The 16,501-nt window shown below is 40.1% G+C and overlaps 1 pseudogene; it reads right to left on the bottom strand.

Moving 5' to 3' along the window:
• Positions 1–553: 553 nt before the first annotated feature.
• LOC100522457 (complement component 1 Q subcomponent-binding protein, mitochondrial pseudogene) lies at positions 554–16,202 on the bottom strand (annotated as a pseudogene).
• Between the last annotated feature and the right edge of the window lie 299 nt (positions 16,203–16,501).

Here is a 16,501-nt window from a genome sequence, read left to right as displayed (position 1 = left end):
TAATCTTTTAAAATATTATCTTTTTTTTTTTTTTGAAACCACCTTGGAGATTTTATTGTCCATCATTATGTTATACAAAAATCTAGAAATAACAGGTTTATAGAGAATAAATGAATGGTAAATATGAAGCAACAGAAATAATTAGCATTGAATTATTTTCCATGATAGTGGAATGAATACCATTTCAGAGTATGTGGCTCTGACTTCAGAGTAGGTTTTGTTCACCAGCCAAAGCCTGCCACAAAGTTGAGGTGATTGGTGCCTTGTCTGCCTACTGGCCTTTTTTTTTTTTTTTTTTTTTTTTGCCTTTTTTTTCTAGGGCTGCTTCCTGTGGCATATGGAAGCTCCCAGACTAGGGGTTGAATTGGAGCTGTAGCTGCAGGCCTATGCCAGAGCCACAGCAACATGGGATCCGAGCCGCATCTGCAACCTATACCACAGCTCATGGCAATGCCGAATCCTTAACCCACTGAGCAAGGGCAGGGATCAAACCCGCAACCTCATGGCTCCTAGTCAGATTCATTAACCACTGCGCCACGATGGCAACTCCTGCCTACTGGCTTTTGATGAAACCTCTGAGATCCTCCAGAAAAATAATGTACTCCTGATGCTCCAGGGCTGTGCTGAGCTCCACTGACTCATTAGTGAAAGTGTTGTCCACCCCTCAGTCCACAGGAAATCCATTGAGTGGTCATATAAGCCCCAATCCAGGGAGTCTGTGTTGAGTGTGTAATTTGTGTCCTTCCAGTCAGAATTGTCTGTGGACTGAAAGCTCACTTCCTTGATAGAGAAAATGTCACTCTGCCCCTCCTCTTCTTGCCCAATCTCATCTTCTAGATAGTGACAGTCCAGCACAAGGGCCTTCTTGCTACCATTCTTTATAACTTCAACCACAAAATTGGGAGTGGACATCAATTCAGGCTCCTATCCTTCAAACTTCTGCCCTTATGAGGGCTCCTCCTCCCCGTCATGGGGGGATGGGATGCTATCATTAATGTTGAGGGTGACAGTGACCTTTTCTCCAGAAACTTTCTACGCTCATTTGGCTTCTGTCCAATTCACTTCCAGCACCCAACCTCCAGACATCTTGGGAAGAGACTTACATTTCTGTATCTTCTCCTCAATCTCATCTCTAAGGAATTCAACAAAAGTTTTGTCCCCTTCAGTATGTAGCCTGCCACAGCCACAAGCTCAGGGCCCTGAGGCCACAGGAGGTTGGGTGGCTGCACTGAGCCTGCACTTGCTCAGGAGCCATAAGGGACAGGGCCACAGCTGGGACACGGGATGCAGCAGTGCAAGAGAGGCTGGGAAGGCACGGTGGCATGGAGGCCAGTGATGACAGTGCCCAGCACAGCAGTTGCAGCATTTTGGCAGTGGAGGACACCTGTGGATTTGAAAGATGACTCTATCCAAGAAGCTTAAAATATTTTCTCAAGCTCTTTATCTCTTCTCCTTCTGGGACCCTTATCATGGGAATGTTGGTAGATTTGACATTGTCCCAGAGATCTCTTAGACTGTCCTCGTTTCCTTTTATTCCTTTTTCTTTATTCTTTTCTGTGCCAGTGATTTCCACTCCTCTGTCTTCTACCTCATTAATTTGTTTTTCTGCCTCAGTTATTCTGCTGTTGATTTCTCCTAGTGTACTTCTCATTTCAGATATAGTATGATTCATCTTTGTTTTCTTGTTCTTTAAATCTTCCAGCTCTTTGTTAAACATTTCCTTTAACTTCTCAGTCTGTGTACCCTGTACCCATTCATTTTACTGAGATGTTGGATCATCCTTACTACCATTATTTTGTATTCTCTTTCTGGTAAGTTGCCTATTTCCTCTTCATTTAGTTGTTTTTGTGGGTTTTTATTTTTTCCTTTGTCTGAAGCATATTTCTCTGTCATTTCATTTTGTCTAACTTCATACACGTGTGATCCTCTTTCCACAGGCTGCAGGATTTTCATTCCTTTTTTTCTGGTGTCTGGCCTCTCATGGATAATGTTGGCCCAGGGACTTGTGCAGGCTTCCTGGTTGGAGGGCTGGTGCCTTCCCACTGGTGGGTAGAGCTGGATCTTTTCCCTGTGGTGGTCAAGGCTGTGTTAAGGGGTGTGTTCGGAGGTAGCTACTGTCTTGGTATAATTTATGCAGCCTGACACCTTTTTCCTCAGCATATGCTGAACTTTATCCCCTTGATAGCAGGCATGCTTTATGTTGTGGGAACCCAGGCCTGTGCTGGATATTGAGTGGGGCCTCCTGTTTGCCTGTGATTGTCACTGCCCTGTAAGGAGCAGGGTCTGCTCTCTAGTAGTTGTACTAGAAGCCCCAAGATCTGTTTCTGATCTGCGATTCTGATGTGCAGTACAAGGTAGGTGGTTTTGCAGCACTCCCACTGGGAAAGGAGACACTGAGTATTCCTTTTCTGGAGATGTTCACCTGGGAGTGTGCTCTGTTGTGTTACTTTTCCTCCTTGTGTAGGCTCACAGAGTACAGTGTTGTCAGTGCTGCTCTCAGCCCCAACTTAACCATGGGTATGTCTATAATGGGCTCTTGTGTCTCTCTGTCATTGTTTTCACTAGGTCACCAGTGCAGATCCACTGAGGTCAGAACTCAGGATTGCAGTATTGGTGCTTCTGGGCCCACCATGGTATTTATGGAAGCAGCTCAGATTCTGGCCTGGTCCAACCCCCATTTGTATGTGCCCTTAAAGCCCACAGCTGCTCAAGTCAGACCCATCTTAGGTGCAAGAGCACTTGTCCCTTCGTACATTCAACCAGCAGTGAATATATAAGGCCAGGAGCAGAGGAGTAAATCCATAATTCATGCAGTTAGAAAGAGATATTTAAGCTCTTCCCCCTTAGTCACAGGGCTGTTTTTAGTGTGGGTGCCTATTGTCTCTTTCCTTGGAGTGTATTGGCTGTTACCCCCTTGGTAATAGGGGTGCAGATATGGTGCCTGGTCCTGAACTTCTCATTAGCGGTGGCAGCTCTCACACACAACCAGTGTTGGGCCTCAACAAGGGACATATAGTCCACAAGGGAGGTGGCAGTGGCTTATGAAACACCACCTGGCAGTGGCCACCAGTGGTAAAACTCAGTTGCAGGCCCTTTGGTGGTGGCTGCAGGCCACACACACTCCCAAGGAAGCAAGGGCAGAGGTTGTCAACTGGTTGCAGAACCCTTGGTGTCAGTAGTGGGCCATGCAAGATCCCAGGGTGTTCAGTGGCAGTGATCAGTGTCCAGTTGCAGTCACCTCAGCAGTTCCCCCACCCCCGACACTCAGGGCAGTGAGCCATGAGAGCTCCCAGGGAGTCAGGAACAGTGGTCAGTGCCAGGTGGCAGGACCCCTGGGAGCAATGGTAGCAAGTCTTGTGAGATCTCAGGGAGTCAGGGGTAGTGGTCAAGTGCTTAGTCACAGAACCCCTGGGGATGGTGGCAGTGAGTCATTTGAGCTATGAGGGATATAGGGGAAGTGGGTCCATCACAGACCCCCTAGGAGTGGTGGCAGCAGGCTGTGCAAGGTCTCAGGGAGTCAGGGAAGTGGCCAGTTCCCAGTCACAGACACCGCCCCCCCCACACACACACATAGGGGTGGCTGCAGTGAGCCACATGAACTCTCAGGGAGCCAGAAGCAGTGGTTTATACCCAGTTGCAGGTGTGGAGCTGTGTGTGCTCCATGGAAAGGGGCAGAAATTGTTAATGCCTGGTCACAGGTCACAATCATGGGCCATCTGGGGGCAGTGGCAGCAATGAGCCTCATGTGTTCCTAAGAAGGAGGGAGCTGTGACTGCACCCATTCATGTGACCTTCAGTGGAGAAAGCTGTCTGGTTCTGCCTCTAGAGTATGACATGACCCCAGTGGCTAGCACGTGCCCTGGAGCTTGAGAGCCTGCACATGGAGAAAGGAGCACCTCCAGTGGCCCCACACCTCCCTTCTTGTGCCCTCCAACAATGGTGCTGTGCCTCTTTTGTGGGCCCAGGCTTCTTCCTAGTCTCCCTCTGTTACAGTGCAGCCCACCTAGCTCCCTCAGGTTGTCTCATCTCAGCCAGCCCCAGTCCTCTCTCTAGATCTGACCTCCAAATCCTGAGCCTCATTGTCCAGCCCCTACCAATTACACTGGTCAAGTGTCTCTGGCCTTGGTGTCCTGGGCAGTGGCACCAACGGGCATTGCAGGGCTTTCTCCAGGTTGCCCTCTGCAAACCAATTGCTGAAGTCTCCTCCAAGGTTCTGAAGCTCCCCCTATGTGCTGGCTTTTTGTTCTGCCAGTGATGGGCCTTCCAAGTGTGTGGTAGTATTTCCTCTTTCACAGCTCCTTCCCAGGGGCACCTCCATCCCTCTCTCTCTTTCTTTTTGTCCTACCCAGGTATGTGGAGGTTTTCTTGCCCGTTTGGAAATCTGAGATCTTTGAAAAGATTCAGTAGATGTTCTTTGAGAATCATTCTACATGTAGATGTATTTTTGCTGTATTTGTCTCAGAAAATGTGTTCCACATCCTACTCCTCCACCATCTCCCATTTTTTTATTTTTGTTTTTATTTACATTACTCTAGAAGACAGATCTAAAAGATATTGCTGCAATGTGTATCAAAGTGTATGCTGCCCATGTTTTCCTTTAGGAATTTTTTTAGTATCCATCTTACGTTTAGTTCTTAAATCCATTTTGAGTTTATTTTTAGGTATGGTATTAGAGAATGTTCTAATTTCATTCTTTTACATGTAGCTGTCCAATTTTCCCAGCACAAGTTATTGAAGAGCCAGAATTTTCTCCATGGTATGTTCTTGCCTTCTTTGTCATAAATAAGTTGACCATAAGTGTGTGAGTTTATTCTGGGATTTCTATTTTGTTCCACTCATCAATATATCTGTTTTGTGTAAACATAATATTATCTTTATTACTGTAGCCTTGTAGTATATTCTGAAGTCAGAGGTTTGATTGCTCCAGCTCCATTCTTCTTTCTCAGGATTTCTTTTGCTTTTGGGTTTTTTTTTTTCTGTTTCCATATAAGTTTCAAGAGTTTTTTGTTCTATTTATTCAACAAATGCCCTTGGTAATTTAATAGGATTGCATTGGACCTGTAGATTACCTTGGATTTTATGGTCATTGAAATGATAGCGATTCTTCCTATCCAAGAACATGGTATTTCTTTGCATCTGTTTGTGTCATCTTCAATTTCATTCATCAAGGTAGCATAGTTCTCAGAATACAGGTGTTTTCCTCCTTAGGTCTATTTATTCCTAGGTACTTTATTCTTGTGGATGCTATTGTTGCCTTAATTTCTATTTCTGATCTTTAATTTTAGTGTATAGGAATGCAGGACATTTCTCTGTATTAGTTTGTACCCTGCAAATTCACCAAGTTTATTGATGAGCTCTAGTCTTTTTCTGGTAACATCTTTAGGATTTTTTATGTATAGTATCATGTGATAGGCAAAGGGTGAGTTTTCCCACTTCGTTTCCGATTTGGATTCTTTTTATTTCTTTTTCTTCTCTCATAGCTGTGGCTATGACTATGTTGAATAAAAGTGGTAAGAGTGGACATCCTTGTTTTGTTCATAATCATAGAGGAAATGCTTTCAGTTTTTCATCATCGAGTATGATGTTAGCTGTGGGTTTGCTATATGTGGTCTTTATTAGTTGAGGTAGGGTCCTTCTACGCCTAATTTCTGGAGAGGTTTTATCATAAATGGATATTAAATTTTATCAAAAGTTTTTCCACAGCTATTGACAGTAATTTGTGACTACTGAAAAACCCCTGCATCCCTGGGTAAATCCCACTTGATCATGTGTACGATCCTTTTAATGTATCGTTAGATTCAGGTTGCTAGTATTTTGTTAATGATTTTTGTCTATGTTGATCAGTGAAATTAGCCAGAAATTTTCTTTTTTTCTGATGCATTTGTCTGGTTTTAGTATCAGAGTGAAGGTGGTCTCATACAATGCATTTAGAACTGTTCTTTCCTCTTCAATATTTTGGAATAGTTTCAAAAGGATAAGAGTTAACTCTAAATGTTTGATAAAATTTGCCTGTGAAGCCATCTTGTTCTGGACTTCTGTTTGTTAGAAATTTTTAAATCACAGTTTAAATGTCAGTCATTGTGATTGGTTTGCTCAGAGTCTGTGTTTCTTCCTAGTTCACTGTTGGAAGATTATACCTTTCTAACACCTGTCCATTTCTTCTAGGTTGTACATTTCACCGGCATACATTTTATTGGCTTGTAGTAGTTTCTTCTGATGCTGTGTATTTCTGTGGTGTCGGTTGTAACTTCTGTTTCCTTTATAATTTTATTGATTTGAGACTTCTCATTTTTTTCTTGAAAGACTAGCTAAACGTTTATCAATTTTATTTATGCTTTCAAAGAATCAGCTTTAATTTCATTGATCTTTACTATCTGTTAGTCACTATTTCATTTATTTCTACTCTGGTCTTTACGGGTTCATTCATTCTGCTGACTTTGGGTTTTCTTTGGTCTACTGTCTAGGTGCTGTAGGTGTAAGATTAGGTAGCTTATTTGAGATTTTTCTTGTTTTCTGAGGTAGGCTTGTATTGCTATAAATTTCCATCTAGAACTGCTTCTGCCACATCCCATACATTTATTTTAATTTTAATATTTTATTACTCAAATAAATTACAACATCTGTAGTTGTATAATGATCATAACAATCCAATTTCACAGGATTTCCTTCCCACAACCCAACCACACACCCGACCCACCCAAACTGTCTGCTCTGGAGACCAAAAGTTTTTCAATGTCTGAGTCAGCATCTGTTCTGCAAAGAAGTTCAGTCTGTCCTTTTTTCTGATTCCACATGTCAGTGAAAGCATTGGATGTTGGCGTCTCATTGTATGGCTGACTTCACTTAGCATGATAATTTCTAGGTCCATCCATGTTGCTAAAAATGCTGGTACTTCATTCCTTTTAATGGCTGAGTAATATTCCATTGTGTATATGTACCACATCTTCTAGATCCACTCCTCTGTCAATGGACATTTAGGTTGTTTCCATGTCTTGGCTATTGAAAAGAGGGCTGCAATGAACATTGGAGTACATGTGTCTTTGCGAGTCATGGTTTTCTCTGGATAGATGCCCAGGAGTGGGATTGCTAGATCAAATGGGAGTTCTATGTTTAGTTTTGTGAGGCATGTCCATACTGTTTTCCACAGTAGTTGCACCAATTTACAATCCCACCAACTGTGTGCTAGGGTTCCTTTTTCTCCATACCCTCTCTAGCACTTATTGTTTGGAGACTTTTGGATGGTGGTCGTTCTGGCTGATGTAAGGTAGTGCCTCAGAGTGGTTTCGATTTGCATTTCTCTAGTGATGAGTGATGTTGAACATCTTTTCATGTGTCTTTTGGCCATTTGTATGTCTTCTTTGGAGACAGTCCGTTTAGATCTTCTGCCCGTTTTTGGATGGGGTTGTTTGTTTTTTTGGTATGGAGATTTAGGAGGTGTTTATAAGTTTTGGAGATCAATGCCTTGTCAGTTGATTCACTTGCAAAGATGTTCTCCCATTCTGTGGGTTGTCTTTTCATTTTGTTTAGAGTTCCTTTGCTCTGCAGAAACTTTTCGGTTTGATTAGGTCCCATTTGTTTATTTTTGTTTTTACCGTCAATACTCTAAGAGGTGGATCTGAGAAGATGTTGCTGTCATTTACGTCAGAGAGTGTTTGGCCTCTGTTTTCCTCTAAGAGTTTTATAGTGTCTGGTCTTATATCTAGGCCTTTAATCCATTTGGAGTTTACTTTTGTGTATGGTGTTAGGGAGTGTTCTCATTTCATTCTTCTCCATGTGGCTGTCCAATTTTCCCAGCACCACTTACTGAACAAGCTGTCCTTTCTCCATTGTATATGCTTGCCTCCTTTGTCATAGATGAGTTGGCTGTAGGTGCGTGGGTTGAATTCTGGGCTTTCTGTCCTGTTCCACTGATCTATGTTTCTGTCTTTGTGCCAGTGCCATACATTTTTGAGGATTGTTGCTTTGTAGTATAGTCTGAAGTCTGGGAGCCTGATTCCTCCAGTTCCATTTTTCTTTTTCAGGATGTCTTTGGCTATTCAGGGTCTTTTGAGCTTCCAAACAGTCTTTAAAATATTTTGTCCAAGTTCGGTGAAAAATGTCCTTGGTAATTTGATAGGGATTGCATTGAATCTGTAGATTGCCTTAGGTAGTGCAGTCATTTTGATAGTATTAACTCTTCCAATCCACGAGCATAGTATATCTTTCGACCTGTTTGTGTCACCTTTGATTTCTTTCATCAGTGTCTTATAGTTTTCAGAGTACAGGTCTTTTGTCTCTTTAGGTAGGTTTACTCCAAGGTATTTTATTCTTTTGGATGTGATGGTAAACGGGATTGCTTCCCTAATTTCGCTTTCTGCTCTTTCATTGTTAGTGTACAGAAATGCCTTTGATTTCTGTGTATTAATTTTGTATCCTGCGACTTTGCCAAATTCACGGATGAGCTCTAACAGTTTTCTGGTAGAGTCCTTAGGATTCTCTAGGTATAGTATCATGCCATCTGCAAATAGTGATAGTTGTACTTCCTCCTTTCCAATTTGGATTCCTTTGATCTCTTATTTCTCTGATTGCTGTGGCTAGGACTTCCAAAACTATGTTGAAGGGTAGTGGCAAGAGCAGGCATCCTTGGTCTTGTTCCTGATCTCAGCGGGAATTCTTTCAGCTTTTCACCATTGAGAATGATGTTTGCTCTGGGTTTGTCATATATGGCCTTTATTATGTTGAGGTAGGTTCCCGCTATGCCCACTTTCTGAAGGGTTTTTTTTTTTTTTAATCAGAAATGGGTGTTGGATTTTGTCAAAGGCTTTTTCTGTGTCTACTGAGAGGATCATATGGCTTTTATTCTTCCATTTGTTAATATGGTGTATCACACTGATGGATTTGTGGATATTGATGAACCCTTGCATCCCTGGGATAAATCCCACCTGATCATGAGGTACAATCCTTTTCATGTATTGGTGGATGTGGTTTGCTAGTATTTTGTTGAGGATTTTTGCATCGATGTTCATCAGAGAAATTGGCCTGTAGTTTTCTTTTTTGGTGGTATCTCTGTCTGGTTTTGGTATCAGGGTGATGGTGGCCTCCTAGAATGAGTTTGGGAGTATCCCTTCCTCTGCAAGTTTTTGAAATAGTTTCAGAAGGAGAGGTGTTAGCTCTTCTCTACATGTTTGATAGAATTCACCTGTGAAGGCTTCTGATGCTGGACTTTTGTTTGTTGGAAGTTTTTAAATCACAGCTTCAATGTCAGTTCTTGTGATGGGTCCATTCAACTTTTCTATTTCTTCTTGGTTTAGTCTCGGAAGATTGTACTTTTCTAAGAATTTGTCCATTTCTTCTAGGTTTTCCATTTCATTGGCATATAGTAGCATATAGTGGTCTCTTAAGATCCTTTGTATTTCTGTGATGTCTGTTGTTACTTCGCCTTTTTCATTTCCAATTTTATTGAATTGAGTCCTCTCTCTTTTTTGCTTGATAAGTCTGGTTAAGGGTTTATCAGTTTTGTTGATCTTTTCAAAGAACCAGCTTTTCGTTTCATTGACCTTTTCTATGGTTTTCTTTGTTTCTATTTCATTGATTTCTGCTCTGATCTTGATGATTTCTCTCCTTCTACTAACTTTAGGTCTTGTCTGTTCTTCTCTCTCAAGCTGCTTTAGATGTAGTTAGCTTGTTTATTTGAGCTTTTTCTTATTTCCTGAAGTGGGCTTGTATTGCTATAAACTTTCCTCTTAGAACGGCTTTTGCTGCATCCCATAGGTTTTGGAGTGTTGTATCTTTGTTGTCATTTGTTTCTAGGTATTTTTTAATTTCCTCTTTGATTTCTTCAGTGATCCATTGGTTGTTTAGTAGCATGTTGTTTAGTCTACACGTGTTGTGTTTTTTTTTTTTTATAGTTTTTTTTCCTTGTCATTGATTTCCAGTCATATAGCACTGGGGTTGGAAAAGACGCATGATATTATTTCTTATATTTATTGAGGTTGGATTTGTAGCCCAGGATGTGATCAGTCTTAGAGAATGTTCCATGTGAACTTGAGAAGAATGTGTATTCTGTTGCTTTTGGATGGACTGTCCTATAAATATCTATCACGTCCATCTAGTGTAAGCTTCATTCAGGGCCTACGTTTCCTTATCGATTTTCTGTCTGGATGCTCTGTCCATTGCTGTAAGTGGGGTGTTAAAGTCCCCCACTATGATTGTGTTATTGTTGATTTTTCCTTTTAAGGTTGTTAGCAGTTGCCTTATATATTGTGGTGGACCTATGTTGGGTGCTTAGATATATAAAATTGTTATATCTTCCTGGATTGATACTTTGATCATTATGTAGTGACCTTCTTTGTCCCTTAAAATATTCTTCATTTTAAAGTCTATTATGTCTGTTTTGAGTATTGCTACTCCAGTTTTCTTTTGATCCCCGTTTGCATGAAATATTTTCTTCAAACCTCTCACTTTCAATTTGCATGTGTCCCTAGAAGTGAAGTGGGTCTCCTGAAGACAGCATATATATGGATCTTGGTTTTGTATCCATTCAGCCAGTCTATGTCTTTTGGTTGGGGCGCTTAGTCTGTTAACATTAAAGGTCATTATTGATGTTCTTATTGCCATTTTATTAATTGCTTTGGATTTGCATTTGTTGCTCTTTTTTCTTCCCTTCTTTTCTTGTTCTCGCCTCTTCTGGTTTGATGACTATCTTTAGTGTTCTATTTGAGTTGATTTTTCTTATTTGTTTGTGTATCAGTTGGAGATTTTTGGTTTGCAGTTATTCTGAAGTTTTGATATGAGTCTATATGTATATGAGATTGTTTTAAGTTGTTGTTCTCTTAATTGCAAGTTCATCTCCAGTGTCCTGTATTTGTACCCACCTCTTCTCATGATGTCTGATTTTGGTGGTATAATTGTGCATGGATGATTTCGTATCTTTACTGTATATATCCCTTTATTGGTGAGCCTTGTCATTTGTGGTATTTTTGTTTCCTGTTGCTGTCTTTTCTTTCCTGCCTAGAGAAGTTCCTTTAGTCTTTGTTGTAAGGCTGGCTTAGTGTGTCTGAATTCTCTCAACTTTTGCTTATCTCTGAAGGCTTTGATTTCTCCTTCAAATTTGAATGAGAGCCTTGCTGGGTAAAGCAATCTTGGTTAGAGGTTTTTTCCTTTCATCACATTAAGTATATCATGCCACTCCCTTCTGGCCTGCAGAGTTTCTGCTGGAAAATCTGCTGATAAATTTATTGGGGTTCCCTTGTATGTTGTTTCTTTTCCCTAGCTGCTTTCAAGATTTTCTCTTTGTCTTTCATTTTGGTCAGTTTGATTAGTATGTGTCTCAGGGTGTTCCTCCTTGGGTTAATTTTATATGGTACTCGTTGTGCTTCCTGTATTTGAGTGGGTGGTTCCTTTCCCATGTTAGGTAAGTTTTCAGCTATTATCTCGTGGAATATGTTTTCTGTCCCCTTCTTTCTCTCTTCTCCTTCTGACACCGCTATAATACAGATGTTGGTGCATTCAACATTGTCCCAGAGTTCTCTAAGACTCTCTTCATTTGTTTTCAGTCTTTTTTCTCTTTTCTGTTCTGCATCCGTAATTTCTACTAATCCATCCTCCACCTTGCTTATTCGTTCTTCTGCCTCCTGTATTCTGCAGTTAGCTGCTTCTAGTGAGTTTTTTATTTCAGTTACTGTATTTTGCATCTCTTCTTTTTTGAGTTTTATATCTTGCGTCTCTTTGCTCAATGTTTCCTGTGAGTTATCCATCTTTGCCTCCAGTTTATTTCCAATGTCTTGCATCATCTTCAGCATCAACAGTCTAATGTGTTTTTCCTGGAGGCTGAGAAACTCCTCATTGCTTAGCTGATTTTCTTGGGATTTTCCTTTATCCCTCATCTGAGTTATATTTCTCTTGTCTTTTCATTTTTATAGGTTTTTGGTGTGGTGATCTTTTTACAGATAATAGAGTTGTAGCCTCTCTTACTTCTGGTGTCTGCCCCCCTTGTGGCTGAAGTTGGTAGGAGGGCTTGCTGTAGGCTTCCTGATGGGAGCGGCTGATGCCTGCCCACTGGTAGGTGGAGCTGAGTCTAATCCCTCTGGTGGGTGGGGCTTAGTCTCTGGATGGCATTAGAGGTGGCTCTGTGCCTGAGGGGTCTTTAGGCAGCCTATTTACTGAGGGTTGGGGCTGTGATCCCACCTGGATTGTTGTTTGTTCTGGGGCTTTTCAGTGCTGACTAACGGGTGGGGCCAGATTTTCCCAAAATGGCCACCTCCAGAGAAAGGCACGGCTGCTGAATATTCCTGAGAGCTTTGCTTCCAATGTCCTCCCCTCACAACAAGCCACATTAACCCGTTTTCTCAGGATGTCCTCCAAGAACTGCAGTCAGGTTTGACCCAGATTCCTATGGAGACTTTGCTTTGCCCTGGGACCCAGTGCATGTGGAAGTCCATGTGTGCTTTTTAAGAATGGGGTCTCTGTTTCCCCCAGTCCTGTGGAGCTCCTGTGCACAAGCCCCACTGGCCTTCAATGCCAGATGTTCCAGGGGCTCTTTCTCCCAGTGCCAGATCCCCACACGTGGGAGTTTGATGTGGGGCTCAGAACTCTCACTCCTGTAGGTGAGTCTCTGTGAACAAGTTAATTTCCAGTCTGTGGGGCTTCCCACCCGGGAGGTATGGGATTGTTTATATCATGTAATCACCCCTCCTACCTCTTGATGTGTCCTCCTCTTTTTCTTCGGGTGTAGGATATCTTTTTTAAGGTTTCTGGTCCATTTGGGTGAAGATTGCTCAGCCTTTAGTTGTGTATTTTGTTGTTTTTAGAAGAGAAGTTGAGCTCCAGTCCTTCTATTCCACCATCTTAATCCCATCTCTTGAATTTTTTGTATGATGTATCATACTGACTGATTTATGACCGTTGAAATAAAATCCTTGCATCCCTTAGATAAATCCAACTTGATCACAGTGTATAATTCTTTTAATGTATTGTTGGAGTCTGCTTGCTAGTGTTTTGTTGAGAATTTTTGCACATATGTTCATCAGTGATGTTAGCCTACAATTTTCTTTTTTTGTGATTTCTTTGTCTAGTTTTGGTATCAGGGTGATGGTGGTCTCATTGACTGAATTCAGAAATTTCCTTCATATGAAAATTTTGGAAAGAGTTTTAGAAGATTAGGTGTTAAGTCTTTTCTGAATGTTTGTTTGAATTCACCTGTGAAACCATCTGGTCCTAGACTTTTGGATTTTGGAAGTTTATAAATTACAGTTTCAATTTCAGAACTTGTGATTAGTTTAGTCACATTTTCTATTTCTTCCTGGTTCAATCGGGGAAGATTGTATATGCCTAAGGATTTGTCCATTTAGTCTAGATTGTCCATTTCATTGGCACATAATTGCTTGTGGTTGTCTCTTATGAACCTTTGTATTTCTGTGGTGTCAGTTGTAACATATTTCATTTCCGATTTTGTTGATTTGGGCCCTCTGTATTTTTTTCTTGATGAGTATGGCTAAAGATTTATCACTTTTATTTATCCTTTCAAAGAACCAGCTTTTAGTTTCATTGGTATTTTCTATTTTGTTGTCTCTTTTTCATTTGTTTCTGCTCTGATCTTTGTGATTTCTTTCCTTCTACTAACTTTGAGTTTTTAATTTTGTTCTACTTTGTCTAATTGCTCTAGGTATGAGATTGTTGTTTGAACTTTTTGTTTCCTGAGTTAATCTTGTATTTCTATCAACTTCTCTCTTTAAAATTGTCTTGCTTCATCCCATAGATTTTGGATCAATGTGTTTTCATTTTCATTTGTCTCCAGGTATTTTGTGATTTACCCTTTGATTGCAGTTCTCCATGTGTTTAGTAGCATATTGTTTAGTTTTCACATGTTTGTGTTTTTCCAGTTTTTTTCTTGTAGTTGATTTCTAATCTTACAGAGATGTGATTGGAAAAAAAGATTAATGTGTTTTCAATTCTCTTAAATTTACTGAGGCATGCATTGTAGCCCAACATGTGATATATCCTGGAGAATGTTGCATATGCACTTGAAAAGATTGTGAATTCTGCTGTTACCAGGTGGAATGTTCTGTAAGTATCAATTAAGTCCCAATGGTCTAATGTGTGATATAAGTCCTGTGTTTCCTATTGACTTTTTTTGTGGATGATCTATCCATTGATATAAGTGGGGTGTTAAAGTCCCTCACAATTAGTATGTAACTGTCAATTTCTCCCTTTACGTCTGTTAACACTTGCTTTATATATTCTGTTGGCTCTACATTGGGGGCATATATATTTATAGTTGTCATACCTTCTTCTTGGATTGATGCCTTGATTATTGTGTACTCTCCTACTTTGTCTCTCATAACAGTCTTTACTTTAAAGTCTATTTGGTCTGGTGTGGATATTGCTACTACACTTCTCTTTTGATTTACATTTGCATGGAATGACTTTTTCCATCTCCTCACTTTCAGTCTGTGTGAGTCTCTAGGTATGAAGTGGGTCTCTTGTGGACAGCACATATACAGGTCTTGTTTGTTTATCAATTCAGCCAATCTTTATCTTTTGGTAGGAGCATTTAATCCATTTACATTTACATTATTGGTATATATTTTTGTCATTTTTTAATTGATTTGGATTTGATTTTTAGTATCATTGAAGTATAGTTGAGTTACAATGTTATGTAAATTTCTGCTCTACAGCAAAGTGACCCATTTTTTAAATATTTATTTAAATATCTTTTTCACATTCTTTTCCACTATGGTTTATCTCAGGATATTGAACAAAATTGTTCATTTTTGGAGATTTATTTTTCTTTCTTCTTTTGTTCTTTTCTGATTATCCTCAGTGTTATGTTTGGATCCTTTTTTTTCTATTTCATCTATTATAGTTTTTTGTTTGCAGATATCATGAGGTTTGGTATAGCAGTCTATATGTATATATTTACATATGTATTACAGATTTTGATATTTTACATCTTATTGTTTTCTGTATTCCCTAAGTGCTTATTGAAAATACAGATTATTTTAATACCTTTGTATTTAACCTCCCCAGCAGTTTGTATGTGGATGATTTCCTACCTTTACTGTATATTTGCCTTTACCCAAGACCTTTCGTATTTCATAGTTTTCTTGTTTCTAGTTGTAGCATTTTCTTTTGTGCCTAGAGAGGTTCCTTTAGCATTTGTTGTAAAGATGGTTTGGTGGTGGTGAATTCTTGCATGTCTATAAAACTCAATTTCTCCACCAAATCTAAATGAAAACCTTGCTGGGTAGAGTATACTTGGTTTTAGGTTTTTCCCTTTTATCACTTTAAATATATCATGTCATGCCCTCTGGCCTGCAATACTTGTTCTGAAAAATCAATTTGTATCCTTAAGGGAGTTGCCTTGTATGTTATTTGTTGCATTTCCCTTGTTGCTTTCAGTATTTTCTCTTTAGTTTTTATTTTTGTCAGTTTGATTACTATGTGTCTCTGTGTGTTCTTCTGTGAGTTCATCTTGTATAGGACCCTCTGTACTTCTTGGACTGGGGTGAATGTTTCCTTTCCCCAAGTTAGGGAAGTTTTCAGCTGTTATCTCTTCAATCATTTTTTCAGTCCCTTTCTCTCTCCCTGCTACTTCTGGGACCCCTGTGATGCAAATGTTGATGCATTTGATGTTGTCCCAGAGGTCTCTTAAGCTATTTTCATTTCTTTTCATTCTTTACTTTTTTATTCTATTCTGCAGCAGTGAGTTCCACCACTCTGTCTTCCAGCTTACTGATTCATTCTCTTTATTCATTTATTCTGCTATTGATTCCTTCTATTTTTTCATTTCAGCTACTATATTCTTCAATTCTGTTTGATTGTTCTTTATATTTTCTAATTTTTTGTTAAAAAACTTCCTATAACCTCTTGTTTTGTGGATGCATTCTTTTCCTGAATTATTCAATCATTTTTATGATCATGACTCAAAACTCTTTCATGTGTAAATTACCTATGTCCACTTCACTTAGTTGTTCTTCTGCAGTTTTATCTTGTTTCATCATCTTGAACATATTCTTCTGCCACATCATTTTGTCTAATTTCCTAATTGTATTTTGCGTGTTATGTTTTTCAATTTTGGAGAAGTGGCCCTCTGTAGAAGATGTCCTATTTATCTCGAGAGTACACTCCCCTCTTGTCACCCAAGAGCCAGGGACCAGCTTTTCCCAGGGAAGTTTCTGACATATTTGTGTGGGCTCAGTTCCACCAGCTGTGGGATCATGCATTTGTTGCTACTAATATGTGTTCTCTGGTGTGTGAAGATGGTCTAGAGGCTTTTGCATGCTTCATGGGGAGGGGCTGCTACCTCCTCACTGATGGATAGAGCTGGGTCTTGGCCCTCTGTTGAGCAGGGTCATGTCAAGGGATAGGTGTAGAAGGGGCTGTGGGCTGAAGACTTTTGGCAGCTTGTCTGCTGATGAGTGATATTGCACTCCTATTCTATTGGTTGTTAGGCCTGAGGTGTTCCAGCACTGGAGCCTACAGGCTGATGGGTGGGGCCATGTTTGGTGCTTTTGCCCCAAGC

This window comes from Sus scrofa, chromosome 10 (genome assembly GCF_054392235.1).
Source record: "Sus scrofa isolate SSC_HxYL_T2T_F1_AM1 chromosome 10, Sscrofa_HxYL_maternal_Yorkshire_Landrace_v2.0, whole genome shotgun sequence".
NCBI classification, from domain to species: Eukaryota; Metazoa; Chordata; class Mammalia; order Artiodactyla; family Suidae; genus Sus; species Sus scrofa.
This window is presented reverse-complemented; position numbering and strand designations above follow the sequence as displayed.